At 49.8% G+C, this 15,139-nt stretch overlaps 1 long non-coding RNA gene across 1 annotated transcript; it reads left to right on the top strand.

The window, feature by feature from the left end:
* The first annotated feature begins 639 nt into the window (after positions 1-639).
* Positions 640-1,477, top strand: LOC124417104. Its single transcript, XR_006931013.1, has 2 exons — positions 640-717; positions 1,192-1,477. It is a non-coding gene; the product is annotated as an uncharacterized LOC124417104 (long non-coding RNA).
* The last annotated feature ends 13,662 nt before the right edge of the window (positions 1,478-15,139 follow it).

The raw sequence follows: 15,139 nt of genomic DNA, 5'->3' as shown, positions 1-15,139 counted from the left end.
AAAGGAAAAACGGATAATGACAAGAGAAGAAAGGTAAAGAGAAAAGAAGAAAAAAGCCAAGTCAAAAAGTAAAGAATAACTCGAAGGAAGGAGTGGATGGCAAGAAATACAGGGAAAGCAATGCATAGCACAGCAAAGCAAAGCAAGGCAAAATAGCAGCCAAAGCCACGAGAATCAAGAAGTCAGTGAAGAGCAGGAAAGGTAAGTTTCCCTTAAAGCAAGGGGGAATGGTAGTGGATGGGGGCAAAAGAGAGAGGAGGGGAGGGGAGGGGAGGGGAAGTGAAGGAGTGGGGGGAGAGGGGGAGGAGCAGTGGGGAAAGCGGTGGGGTTAGAGGGGGTGAGGGGTGCAAGAGGGGGGAGGAAGGAAGGGTGGAGAGGGGGGAGAAGTGAGGGGGGTGAGTAAGTGGGGGCGTGGGTGGATGGGGGGGGAGAGGAGAGAGGGTAGGAAGGAAAAAATTGGAGGTAGGGTGAGGGAAGGGGGAGGGTTGAAGGGAAAATAATGAAACAGGGGAAAAAGAGAATAACAAGTAAAAAGCAATGCATGTAAATACAGAGCAAGCAAGTAGGAAAGCTAGGCATAGCACAGCAAAAGAGAGCAAAGCAAAAGGCGGCAAAGAATGACAAAAAGCAACCTTGCAGGAATGGAGGAATCTGGCCAGAGCTGTGCCCCTGCTTGCCACAGGAGCTGCGCGGGAGGAGAAGAATGTGGGCCAAAAGGTAAGAGGAGCTCCTTTGGGTTCTGGGCTTGAAGCAAAGCTGAGAAGCCATGCCCGGGAGGAGGTGTGGGTAGCTACAGGCCACCTTGCTATCTCCCCAAGAGATGAGGTGTGTGGGCTAGGCACCGGGCAGGAGTGCTGGCCAGAAGCAAGCATCTCTGTGGAGGAAGGCAAAGGGCGGAGGAGGTTAGGCACTGGGAAGGGTTTTTTAAAAATAACAAAAAAATTGTGAAATGAAGAAAGAAATGAGCTAAATAATGCTAATAAGTATGCATAATGGATTGCAACAAATTTCATGAACGCAAATATGAAATTTTACTGTGTAGAAGTGTGTGAGGACCCCTGACTGGTGAGTGATCCTGGGATGGAAGAAAGAATTTTGCCAGTTTTACGGGAATTGATATTTTAGCTGTAGCCATGGAGAGCTTGTTTTTTGGAGAGAGCTGACCTGGTTGTTCATCTTGTTTGTGCAAAGATTTGTTTTGCTTGCAGGTGTTCCACTTTGGCTTTGTATGACACAGTGGACGAGAGGGTACGGCGTTCAGTGGAACAAACACTGCAGACCCTGGGGAGAATCAAAGCAGGAGAGAGGAAATGTGCCCTTTGCAGCAGGGGCCCTTGTGCTGGCATTACCCATCGCATCCACTGCTGCTGTGGTCCTTTCTTTCCTTTGGGCAGTTTGCTGTCTCTCAAGGTGTTGTCTACAATAGGTGCTTGTTTGTGTATCCGTGTGAGGCTGTTGAATAAAATTCCTACCTCTGTGTTCTGCTCTGGGTGCGTGGTTTTCTTGCCTCTGCTCCTGAGGCATCCTGACTGTCGGATCCAAACGTACCCTGGGACAGACAGACAGACAGACAGCCAAGGCAGGCAGGTGCTGCGATGCCAACCATCCATCCAGCCAAGGCAGGCAGGCACATGTGTGTGTGTGTGTGTGTGTGTGTGTGTGTGTGTGTGTGTGCGTGCGTGTGGGTGTGCGCAAGGGTGGGGTTGCACATGTTTTGTGTACACGTGGGTGCACAAGGGGAGGGGTTACACAGCTGTGAGTAAGCACATGGAGAGTGTAAGGATGGAGTTGCACACGTGTGTGTGCAAGGGTTAACAAACTGGTGGGGTTGCGCAGGTGCGTGCATTCACAGGGCGGTGCAAAGTGTTGGGGTTGCGCATGTGGGTGAGTGCGCAAGGGCGGGGTGGTACAGGTTTGTGCACGCAAGTCGTGAGTGCAAGGAAGGGTTGCACACGTGCCTGTACACAGGGGTGTGCAAAGGGGTGGGGATGCACAAGTGTGTGCATAGAAGTGGTTTTGGGCAAGGATGGGCTTGCAGGTGTGTGCATGCACGTGGGTGTGTGCAAGGGTCGATTTAGATGTGTGTGTGCACGGTTGTGCAAAGGGGTGGGAGTGCACAGGTGCGTATGAGCATGTGGGAAGTGTGTGAACAAGGTGGCACATGTGTGTGTTTGCCCAGGGGAGCTCAAAAGTGTGGGGTTGCACACGTGCATGTGTAATCAGATGTCTTCTTCAAGATATTTGCCCATGCATGTGGAAAGGAATGGGGTTGCATATGCTTGTGAAAGCAAACGAGGGTGTGCAAAGGGGTCTGGGTGGTGCACATGGGTGTCTGTGCATGGAGGTAGACAGAAAGTTGCATACATGTACGTGTGCACAGTGCTATGCAAATGGATGGAGTTACACAAGTGTGTGCGTGCACGTGTTTGTGTGCAAGGATGGACTTGCATGTGTGCATGCACAGGGGTGTGCAAAGAGGTGGGGCTGCACACGTGCACACGCATCTAGATGTTTCCAGGATGGTATTTGCATGTGAGTGTGCAAAAGGGTTGCGTTGCACACGTGTCTGCATTTACATGTATGTCTGCATAATCATGGTTAGGAGCATTGGGGTCTTTGCACATGGCTGCATGGTTTTGCATACATTTGCATGCGTACGGGTGGTGTGTGCACACGGGTGTGCAAGGATGTGCTTGCATGTGTGTGACTGCACAGGTACGTGTGGGAGTACACCTTTGCACTTGTGTGTATGGTTCTGCACACATGCACATTCATATGCGTGTGCAAGGCTGTGCTTGCACGTCTGCATGCAAATGGAGGGATGCAAGGTGCTGTTTGCAAGTGAGCGTGCAAAGGTGGCCCATGTGGGTGTGTGTTCATATGTGTGTGCAAATATGGGCTTGCACAGCTATGTGCAAAGGGATGCGGTTGCAATGTCTGCACATGGGTTTGTGCAAGGGCAGGGTCGCACAGCTTGGCCACAAATATGCCAAAGGGTTGAACTGCACGTGTTCATGCACGCACGTGGCTGTTTGCACACAGGAGTGCAAAGGATGTGCATGTGTGTGCAAAGGTAGGCTTGAAATGTGTGCGTACAGATCGCTGTGTGTGTGCCAGGAGGTGCTTGAACATGGATGTGTCATTTTGCACGTGTGTACATGCATGTAGATGTATGTGTGCTCATGGATGTCAGCAAAGGTGTTCTTGCACATGTGTGCACGTGTTTGCCTGTGGGTGTGTGCAGGTGTGTGGATACACATGCGTGTGCACGTACAGGGGTGTGTGCAAATCGGTGTCTGCATGTCAGTGCTTGTTTTTTCACACGCGTGTGCGTGCACAGGGGTGCACCAGCACTGCCCCAGAAGAGTTTTCTGGGGGAGGCAGAACTCACACGAGACTGCTGGAGAGCACAGGGCCGGGAAGTACAGCTCTGCAGCACTGCGCGCTGCACAGCAGCCTGCAGGACGGCACGGAGCACTGCTGCGTCGGGGTGTTGGGATGCAGGGATGAGGCACTGCACAGAACACACGTTCACACACACAGTCGGCCAAAGCGAGCGTTTAAGCACTGCAGTGCACAGCTACTGATCCGCCAAGAGGTCCCAAAAGGACCATCAGCCAGCACAGCTCGGATTGGCTGTAAGGGGAGGGACTGGTTGGCTCAGGGCCTTGCGGGCATCCCCATGGAGGCAGCGGTGTCCTCTGCCTGAGTTACCTCACCCTGCTGCCCTCCTGACATGTCTGTATGCCCTGAGCCGGATCACGCACTCTACGCGTGGCCAGCGCGTGAATGCACAGTGCAGCGCAGGGGGGGCAGCCAATCCACAGCTCGTTGCTGGTGCCTCCTCACTGTTACCAAAACACAGCAGCGGCCCCGTTGCCGAGTTCCTTCATCATTGCAGTGTGATTTCTGTGCACTGTACGGTTTGTTCTGCATGTGGGTCTTCAGATAGTTACAGTTTCAGTACGGTTACTGCATATCTGCAGCCGCGCTCGTGACACCGAAGTTCAGTTCAGTTCAGTTCAGTTCAGGCAGTAGGTTGGAAGGTTCCCCTCGGGCAGTCGCACAGTCCGTACACAGCCGCTCAAACCAGGAGAACAGCATCAGCTCGTTTTTGGAGAGGGATGGGTGGGGCCGGAGGCGGTGCCCCTGGAACACTGCCACCACCCGTGCAGGGCCCGGCGAGAAGCCCAGGTTGTGTCCACTGCCCACTCACTCACTGCTGGGGGATTGCCGGCACAGGGGACACCTGGGACCAGGACTGAGGCAGTGACCCGTGGCAGTGCTGCTCTGGATGAGGCGGTCGGTGTGGAGACGGCCACTGAAGTTCCACAGAGGCTGCAGGTGATGTTGTGGCAGACGGTGGGCACAGTGACAGCCAGCGTGTCCACAGGGCTGACAGTCACGCTGAGGCTGAAGTCTGTGACAGGGAGGATGGTGTCACCTTTGTGAGCCAAGCACGTGGCCCGGTGCGTGTCCCTCCCTCCTTCCTCGTTCTCCATCCCTCCCCCTATCCATCCCTCTCTACTTCCACGTTGTCCATCCGTCCTCTTCTCCATCCCTCCTTTCACCTCCCACCTCCCTCCTACTCCCACCTCCCAGTGTGAGTATGTGTGGTGACTGAAGCCTTTATTCTTCTTTTTCTTTGCTCAGGAGTTGGGTAACGAGCTGGGCCTTCCAAAGGCAAAGATTTGGACTCTTCTTTTTCAGACTATTTTAGCTCCTGTGATTCTGAAATGGTAGAAAGTACAAAGAGCATGCCAGCAGGACAGAAATGCAAGAAAATGAATGCAGAATCTGTTTCCTGTGTTTATGATCCAGTTTTGCTATCTCACTTAGCATTTTCAAATGTAACTACCTATCTAGAGTTCATGATAATCCTATACAAGTAAAAATAAAATGCATTAATTATTAAATTTGAAAGCATTCAAAGCAGAAATCTGTTTTCACTATTCCTCCCTGTTCCACTGCAGTTATTAGCAACGTTCTGCAGATTCTGAAATGTTTTGCTGTACAATATATATATAATATATATACATATACAAATGTATATTCAGCAATGCTGAAGCCAAACGTATTGTGAAGTGCCTCACCTTCATTATAATTTGTATTTCTGAGTCAAAAGAAATATATATACAGAAAAACGCAACACAAAATTCAGTAAGAAGCAGAGGCAAATTTGCTCTCAAAGGTCACATTCTGGACTCTCCTGTTGCCTTCAATGGACTCAACAACAGGCAATTTAGAAACTCCCTTTATACCCTGCTTTATGACTTCCATTCACCGTGGGTCAAAGCGGCTACGTGTAAGCAAAAATGCAACTTTCATTACAGACTTTCAAAAAAGTTGTTTAAATTCGATTGAGCTTCAGTTCCAAAATAAAATTGCACGGGAATCAAGGAAACGAACTGTAGTGAAGTTTTCCTTCTGGGTCAGATTAAAACAGCAGACTGAAGGTCTTGTAATTTGAATGCTCCATCTCAATAGCGTGCTGAGATAAGAATATCCGTAATCTGTATTCATGTGGTTCATTTTAGCCAGGAACTCCAAACTGCACGTACAAAAATCCACCAGCTGTGTCTGACAGCGATTCAATAAGAAAATAATGATCACAGAGGGACCATTTAAGGCCACTGAAGTAAAGCCATTTCTGAGATGTGATATGTCTGTCTCTTTACCTGATCGTAACAACAGGAAAATAAAACAAAAAAATAATACAGCGTTATTTTTTTCTCTGTATTTGAAAGGTGATCCAAAGTTTTTGTTCTCCTAAAAACAATCTTATTCAAGACAAGGCTCTGGGCAGCCTGGTCCGTCGGTTGGTGACCCTGCACATAGCAGGGGGTTGGAACTGGACGATCTTTGAGGTCCTTCTCAACCCAGGCCATTCCATGATTCTAACACCAACACAGAACTACCTCCAAACCGGCAGCGTGCGACTGCTTGGAGACTGACTGTGCCAGTCGGCCAGACCTACAGGAGGAACCATTGGACAGTGCTGAGGATTCCTGGGTTCATCCGACAGAAGCAGTGTTGTGAGACAAGGCAACCGTAAGGCAGGATATGCAGTAACTGCTACTGACCAGGTAATCGAACAACCATTGCCTGTGGGGACTTGGCTCAGAAGGCTGCAATAACTGCCTTGACAAGAGCCTTAAATACATGGTCAGATGCTAAACATGCTTTTGGGGTGGAACACGCTCATAGTGCCCTCTGGAAAGAGCAAGGATTGCTCACACACAAGGAAAACATTCAGTATGATGTACACCTACCAAAGAGCATGGCTATTATACTCTGTAAAGGACATCAGAAAGGTAGCACTGTACAGGAAACTGGAGATAAGATGGCGGATCAGGTGGCAGAACAGGCAGTTGAAGAATGCTTTAATTCCAGACGGTAAACTTAAAATCTCTGAACCTGAGTCAGAACCTGTAAAATATCCTACGGAGGATAGGAATCTAATTAGTGGTTTAGAAGGGAAGAGAGCAAGCTGACAGATGGGTTCACGCCCAGATGGACACATTGTTGTGCCCATTAGTATTGTATGGAAATTGGTTCTAAGGGAAGATAAGAAAACATACTGCGGGAACAGAGACTACCAAGTACAATCCTAGTACCAGGAACAGGGTACAAGTGGGCCTACTGGGAAAGGGAACCTGCCAGGGCAACAATGGCAAACTGATTTCTCAGAACTCCCAAGAAAAGGCGGGGGGGGGGGGTATATTGTATGTTGGTCCTGATAGCTTTTTAGGGTGGCTGGAGGCATTCCCTTGTAGGACTAATAAGGCATGTGAGGTAAGTATTGTTGCAGGAGGTTATTCCAAGATGCCGGGGTCTGCCAAGGAAAGTGCACCGTCAAAAGTTAAACTCATCAAGACAAGATGAGCTGGTTACTAATTTGCTTTATCTCAATGGACGCGGGAGGTGTTCTGGCCTGGGAAGAGAGCTCCTTTTACAGTGTAATTAGTAACTGTGCTAAGACTTCAAACTTCTCTGATTGCTGGATCTGCACATGACTACCAAAGGCAGGGATGGACGTACCATGCTTTGGGGTCCCGTCACTAAATTGACCTGCTCAGCACAAATATAAAAGCGGTCAGAGGGAGCCCATTTGCTTAGGGGCAGGTGAGGAAGCTGCTGCTAACGGCACTATTATTTTAGGACCAAAATTCAACCTCATATTTGGAGCACATAATGGGATGACCCAACTTGTAAGTAGATGCATGAATGACTCAACATATTCCCCCTTATCCTATCCTTATCCTAATGCATATGTAAGCAGCTTGTTCTTTAAGTATGTGCCTTTCTTGCCCTCTGGTATGCAGGCTAGGTGGGAATACCCCCTCTGCATTCAGCGTGTGTGCAGCGCTGATTAAACATACCTGCTTTATAACCACTCTGTGGTTATAGAGTTTGATTTCTGCACATCAGTTGGAGATAGAAGTTGGGAGCTTGGGGAGGATGGGGAAGGAGGATTCCTTGGGAATACAGCTGGTGAGGAATGGAGTTGGATTTCAGCACCAAACCAGTACTTTTGGCCCAATGGGACACACAGCATTGTAGAACGATCCATCCCAGATGGGAATAAGGCCACAAGGCACCATCTTCACAGCTGATCAGAGAGGAGTCTAGGATGGTTTGGGGTTGGGACAGTTACCCTGAGAACTGCTGTTACCCCACTGACATCACAGCAATGAAGGGGAGGGGCAAGGAGGGGGCCCTCCCTCTGCCTCGCTTTACCTCATTATCTTCCTTCTCACATTAAACAGGGCATCCAACTGAGGGGTTTGGGACCTCTCCCTGCCCCACTGGACCCCGTAAACCTGATAGGTGGGCAACGGACCTCACTGACCCATTCTACTCCATAGAGCCCAATCCCTCCTGTAAGAAGGGGACCCATACGGCAAGGACTTCTCTCACCCCACATCCCACTAAAAGGGGGCAACAGACCACCATACCCAAGATCCATCCTGCACCACAGACCCCATCACCCCATCCCAAATGGACAGAGGATCCAGGGATCCAGCACTCCCCATGCCAGAGCCATGGAACTGAGCCTCCTCCAAAGGTTCTGCGTTCTGTAGCAGCCAAGAGAATGGCTCCAGCCAATGGGACGTGGGTTCTGTACCCGCAGGGCCACCCCCACTGGTTCCCATGGAGGGAGTGGGGCCTGGGGGCACACTGGTCTTTCAGGCAGAAATCATATTTTCCCGTTGATCTCTCCACCCACCTGTATTTACATCCACCCTTTCATCCAACAATTGTTCCGTCCATCCAATGATCCTTCAATCCGTTTTCCATCCATCCATCCATCCATCCATCCATTCATCCATCCATCCATCCATCCATCCATCCATCCATCCATCCATCCATTCATCCATCCATCCATCCATTCATCCATCCATCCATCCATCCAACCAACAGTTCTCTCCTCTGTTGATCCCTCTGTCCATCTATTTCTCTCTCCAGCTCTCCCTCTGCACAAATCCAAGCAGCCTCCCCCCGTTACCCACCACAACCTCCTCTGGAGCTTTGGGGAATCTCCCCATAGCAGTGCCTTCAGGCATTTCCTTGCAACCCTGCAAGTGCTGATTTTCTGGTCCCTCTCCCTCACATCACCCCATCCCTGTGATCAAAAGCCCTCACCATTCTTAGGTTAAAGCCTCCCTTGTGAAGCTGCCATCCTACTGATGAAAATATCTTCACCTCTCTTAGGTAGGTGGGTCCCATCCCTTCCAAGCAGACACCAATCTGCAAAGAGGTCCTGCAGACACAGAACCCAAGGCCCTGCCACCAGCACCAGTCCTGCAGCCAAGGACTGGCACGCACCACCAGTGCCCTCCTTTCACACCTGTCCCACAGCACCACCTGGGCCCCCACACCCTGGACTACCAGCCCGAGAGCTCTGCAGTTGCTTTTGATGCAGTATTACCTGTGCCCACCTTTCTTCCTGGTCGCCTCGCACAGTGAACCACACGAGGTGTAAGGTTGGGTGGACTGCATTCATCACTTGGAGGCATCTCAGCCTCCTCACCAGCACTGAGGTCGGTGGAGCTGCGGTGGAGCTGTGAGCCCTTCGGTGGGGCAGGAGCGTCCTCTGCTGCCAGGATTCTCCAGCTTCAGTTCGTCACCAGATGCAAGGCTATGCCACGGGGCTGCAGCGAGCCTGCAGCTCAGAAAAGCCCCGAGCACTGCAGAGACAAGCAGGCAGTCTGTGATGCCTTCAGAGCGTTATTCACCAAGTTACAAACACCTGCAAAAGCAAACAAGAACCACACTCTGCAGTGATAAGAATGCACAGCTTCGCAGACAGGAGCGTAGGGCTTAGGAGAAAGCTCTATTTCAGAGGTTGGTAGGGAATTTCACATCACACAAAGGCACCAACCAAAAGCAGAGTTTCTAACAGCAGTGTTGTCCAGGAGTCCCAGCAGATGGTGCTGGCACATTTGGTATGTGACCCCATAACAAAGGCAGCTGAGGATGAGGCATCAGGCAGTGCTGACGACACGCTTTATGGACAGGTCATGCTTTAATAGGTGCCGTTCCAATGGCAGCAATTAATTGAGAGCAAAGGCTTGACACACAAACCTGATGATTTACACTCCCACCAGTCAAGGCAGACAGACCAAGACTATGAGGCTGACCTGTAACCAGGCTTGGGACGCAGCCTTGAGAAAGGGGGAATGCTGACAGCGAATGGGAGCTGACTGCCTAGAAGGGCTACAAATATTCTTGGGAACAAGTTGGCTGGGCTGGTTAGCAGGGCTTTAAACTAGAGATGATGGGGGAAGGGGATGTACTGGGTGACAGAGAAGACCACAGGAATGCTTTCACCTTGGGAGGTGGTAAGGGAAAACCCCAGTCTTGCCCTGGAGGTATTAGGGAGGGCTCCTCTGATAAGGCAATGAGGCCAATAGCCAAGCTGAAGTGCCTCTATACCAATGCACACAGCATGGGAGATAAACAGGAGGAGCTAGAAGCCGTGGTGCAATTGGGAAAGTATGATCTAATTGCTATCATGGAAACATGGTGGGATGAATCCCACAATTGGAATCTCCTGATTGAGGACTACGTTGTAGTAGGCGTCTTGCGGGGGCACGGGATGTACGGGACAGGCCTCTCCCTAAGCATAGAGAGACAGTGCTATCGTGCTGACCTTGATGCAGAGAAAACAGGAGAAGAAGAAGGATGAGAAAAGAATGTGGAGACAGCCAAATAGGGCACGGTGTTGTCTGGCATGAACCAATCAGAGTGGGACATGACAGCACGGTTTTGTAGGTAAAAATGTAATATAAGCTGTGTTTAGTAGTGAATAGAGGCCATTTTACCGCTCATCATATTGGTGTCACCTCGGTATTTGGCCAAGCCGCAGGCTCCCCTAAGCAACGAACATCACGGTTGCCTGCGAAAGGCTTTTCAGAAGGGATAGACAGGGTATGAGGGGTGACCGGAGTTGCTCTCTATGTTAGGAAGTGGATAGATTGTGAAGAACTGTGTCTGAGGAACAGCCACTATCAGGTCAAGAGCTTGTGGGTGAAAAACAAGGATCGGTCCAGCAAAGGGCATCTAGTGGCTGGGGTCTGCTACAGGCCATCAGATCAGGAGGAGGCTGTGGACAAGGCCTTCTTGCTTCAGCTGCAGGAGGTGTCGCGCTCTCGGGCTCTTGTCCTGATGGGGGATTTCAACCACCCAGATATCTGCTGGGATAGTGGCATGGCGGGTGGCAGACAATCCGGGAGATTCCTGGAGTCTGTTGAGGACAGCTTCCTGGTCCGGGTAATAGATGGACCAACCCGAGGTGAAGCCTTACTGGACTGGGTGCTCATTAATGAAGAGGAGAGCATTAGAGAGGTTAAGATTGGAGGCAGCCTGGGCTGCAGTGACCAGGCCTTGGTAGAATTTGTGATCGTGAAGAATGCGGGCCTGGCAAAAAGCAGAGCTAGGACCCTGTGCTTTAGGAGAGCAAACTTCCGGCTGCTCAAGGAACTGCTGGATGGGATCCGCTGGGAAACGGTCCTTAAGGGCATGGGTACAGAACAGAGCTGGCAGCTCTTGAAGGACACCCTTCTGAGAGCACAATGGCTCTCCATCCCCCAGCAGAAGTCAAGCAGGGGAGGCAGGTGATGGTCATGGCTGTGTAAGGACCTGCAGCTTAAACTGAAAGAAAAGGGGGAACTGTACAGAAGGTGGAAGCAGGGTTGTGTATCCTGGGAGGAATACAGGGCTGTTGTCCGTGTGTGTAGAGATAGGATTACGAAAGCCAAGGAGCAGATGGAGCTGAACTTGCCAAGGGATGTGAAAGATAACAAGAAGGGGTTCTACAGGTACATAGGCAGGAGGAGACAGGCCAAGGAGAGTGCTCCCCCTCTGATGAAAGGCAATGGGGAGCTGGCTTCCTCAGACATAGAAAAAGCTGAGGTACTCAATGAGTGCTTTGCCTCAGTCTTCACGGGTGGTCAGGCTTCCCACATCCGCCAGGACCACAAGCCTCTAGGTGAGGGTGTGGGGAGTGGTTTCTGTCCCACTGTAACGGTGGAACTGTGTTCTGGGCTGCATTAAAAAAGGGGTGGCCAGCAGGGAGAGGGAGGTGATTGTGCCCCTCTACTCAGCTCTTGTGAGGCCCCATCTGGAAGTACTGAGACCAGGCCTGGGGCCCCCAGCACAGGAAGGATGTGGAGCTCTTGGAGCAGGTCCAGAGGAGGGCCACTGAGATGATCAGAGGGCTGGAGCACCTCTCTTATGAAGAAAAGTTGAGGGAACTAGGCTTACTTAGTTTGGAGAAGAGATGGCTCCGGGGAGACCTCATTGTGGCCTTCCAGTACTTGAAGCGAGCATACAAACAGGGGGGGAGCAGCTGTTTACAAGGGTGGATAGTGATAGGACAAGGGGGAATGGTTTTAAACTGAGACAGGCGAGGTTTAGGTTGGATATCAGGAAGAAGTTTTTCACCCAGAGGGTGGTGACACACTGGAACAGGTTGCCCAAGGAGGTTGTGGATGCCCCATCCCTGGAGGCATTCAAGGCCAGGCTGGATGTGGCTCTAGGCAGCCTGGTCTGCTGGTTGGTGACCCTGCACATAACAGGGGGTTGAAACTCGATGATCGTTATGGTCCTTTTCAACCCAGGCCATGCTATGATTCTATGATAGCGCGGCTGAAGTCCCTTCTGCAGTCACTGGGGCAGCTTTCCCACCTCCAGACCTACAGGCAACATACACACAAAGTGCAGCACGGCTGTTTGTGCTCCACACTCAGAGAGCAAGTTGTCAAGTTAGAGCTTTGCAAGGACCATGGAGGTGCGGCACTGATGGACATGGTTAGTGGGCATGGTGGGAATGGGTTGGGGTTGGATTTGGTGACCCTAGAATCATTTAGGTTGGAAAAGACCACTATGACATCAACACTGATTGTACTTTAGATGGGTTCTTTTGGAGGGGTTTCATTATCTTCCAAAAGCTGAAGCCAGGCTGCATTCTCTCCATATAATGACAAGGTTAATTCCTCCCTCTGCAAATTCCTACATTCTGCATCCAAATTTGCTTCATTTGACAGGATTTACTGGTAAATGCAGAAGAGAAGGACAGCTTGCAAGGAAATAACAAAGCCAAAATAGATTTGGTTAAAGCTAGTAAAACAAGGCTTTTTTTTTACTAGGGTAAAACGGAACTGCCATTACCCAACCAGAGAATTAATTAATCAAAATCACTACTCATAGCAATTAATGAGAGAAACAAACAAACAAACAAAAACCTGAGAGAAATCCTTATGATCCCTTCCTTCCCATAACGCGGGACATACACCAGGAATCCTTCAATCCTCACTGCCACAGAGCTTCAGCAGAATGTTCCTGTAGTCTCCTGAGCAGTCTCCCTGGGAATATAAAGGTGAATAAATGAGAAGAACGAAGGGAAAAGTGGAGGACAGAGAGAGGAGCAGGGACAATAAAGAGGAGAACAGAGAAGGAGAGGAGAGAAAAGATCGAGCAGAACAAAGAAAAAAGGGAAGAGAGGAGCTTGTAAGGGGGAAGAACAGAAGAGTGATGAATGAGAGGGGGGGAAGAAAGAGGGCAAAACAGAAGAGAGGATACGCGTAAGGAGAGCTGATCTAAAAATAGCAAGGGAAAGAAAGAGAGGGCGAGGAGAACAGACGGAACAGCAGAAGAGGGAAGGGCAGGCGGAGGAAGAAGGGAAGGAATGGTGCAGAGAAAAGAGGGAGAAGAGTGCAAAAAAACAAAGTAGAAGAGAGGAAGAGAGAAGGCCAGAGCAAACTGACTTACTGAGAAAGGAAAAAAAAAAAGGAATATGAATAATTTTTAAGTTCTACTGAAGCAGAATTCTTCTTAAGACACAGAATTCTTTTGCAGTGCTTGTATTCTTCTAGACAATTTAAGAAGATTCAGGAACATTTTCAGTATGTCTTTGTAATGTCTGCCTAATCTCAGCCACTCTAAAACACCCAACAGGTGTCAAGGGGGGGATCATCCCCTTAAAAGCACACAGCAAATCCCACTTTTTGTGTCTAAGATCAATAAGTTTACGTTAATGAAGGAGTAGAGAGACTTCCCATACATAGTCAGGAGTTCTCTTCCGATACCCAGTATATCTATCTTGAAGCGGAACACCACCACTCTGATCAGAGTGTTGCCATCTGTTCCCAGGCCCTAGGAAGCAAAGCAACCACGTACAGCTAACACAGAACCTTCTGGAGAATCACCAACAGACACAAAGGTCTCAGTGCCCGGTCTTGTGCAGGAGGTGTTCTTAGTTAGAGCATTTCTGCATTAATGGAGCGATCCATTAGCAGCCTGCTCCTGAGTATGACTATTGCCCCGATGTGCAGAAAAGCCTGAGCTTTCCTAGAAAAGCCAGTTTCCTGACTGGCTGCAGCTCCCGTCTCATGATTGCCATGATGCTGCTGACTCGAGCATGAAAATGCGAGAAAGAAGCAAGCAATCTTACTCCACAATCTGTTTACCTTCATGGATTTATACAGTCTTTCAGCAAAGTACGCAGGCTTGTTTCACACACACTTACTGTAAGGAGAGACAAGAACAAGAGAATTAAGGTCAGAAAAGCAGGAGGTTTTCCACATCGCTGTGCAGCACTTTCATGGTGCCGCTGTTTCTTCTGTCAAGATGCAACTCCAGGCTAGCAAACAGCAGGTGCAGTGCAGGCATCCACAGTCAGTGACACACTGGGAGCTGACGTCTCTGTGCCTGGTGCACAGCAGTATTTGCGGGAAGGCTTCCATGCCTCTGCCCAAGCATCCTTTGGCCAAGCACGCTGTACTATAAAGCACAACACCTTCTCACCCAATTGGGTCTGTAAAGCATAGAATCATAGAATGGTTTGGGTTGGAAGGGACCCCTAAGATCATCTTGTTCCAACCTCCCTGCAATTGCCAGGGACACCTCCTTCTACACCAGGGTGCTCCAGGTCCCACCCAGCCTGGCTTTGTGCCCATAACCAAAGACAAACCATGTCTGAAACTATGTAACAGCCAATCAAGGGAACTCACAGCACCTCTCATCATTTCATTACTTTGTAGACAAGGTTTAAAAGCAGAGCACTCACCCACAGCCAGCAAAGCATCTTCCAGGTCTCCTGACACCTCGGATTTAATGCTGTCTGTTATGTCCTCCTTAGCAATGCCTCCATATACATCAAAAACTAGGAAGAAGAGTCCATGGCAGAACGTCAGAGTGATGCAAAGCACCGCTTTGCAACAACAAGCTCCTCACGTGCTGCATGAAGGCTGTATGATTCCTGCAGCATTGTCAGCTGAATCAGGACCGTCCCACAGAAGTAATTCATTTTCACTGCTGACGGTCCTGCTAATTGCCCTACCACAGCCGTTACCATTTTCAAGACCTGCTACTTCATGCTGGCAGATGAATGTCTTAGCTCCTCTCCCCCCTGCCCCAATGGCAGTCACACTTCATGATCTCTGCTTTCCATGCTGGAGCAGCAGCAAGTTCTATGTAGGGTTCTGAAGTCCCTTTCAGCCTCAGGAGGGAACAAAACAGCCCAAGTGGAATGGATGCAATGGGGCTCTCTCGAGGACACCTCATATCTCAGAAGAGTTTGCACTTCCTGAACACCTATGAAGCTCCTACAAAAGCATCACGCACAAACAAGGAA

This window comes from Gallus gallus, chromosome 10 (genome assembly GCF_016699485.2).
Source record: "Gallus gallus isolate bGalGal1 chromosome 10, bGalGal1.mat.broiler.GRCg7b, whole genome shotgun sequence".
Taxonomy (NCBI): Eukaryota; Metazoa; Chordata; class Aves; order Galliformes; family Phasianidae; genus Gallus; species Gallus gallus.
The sequence above is the reverse complement of the archived record's forward strand: the minus strand, read 5'-3'. Positions and strand labels throughout refer to the sequence as shown.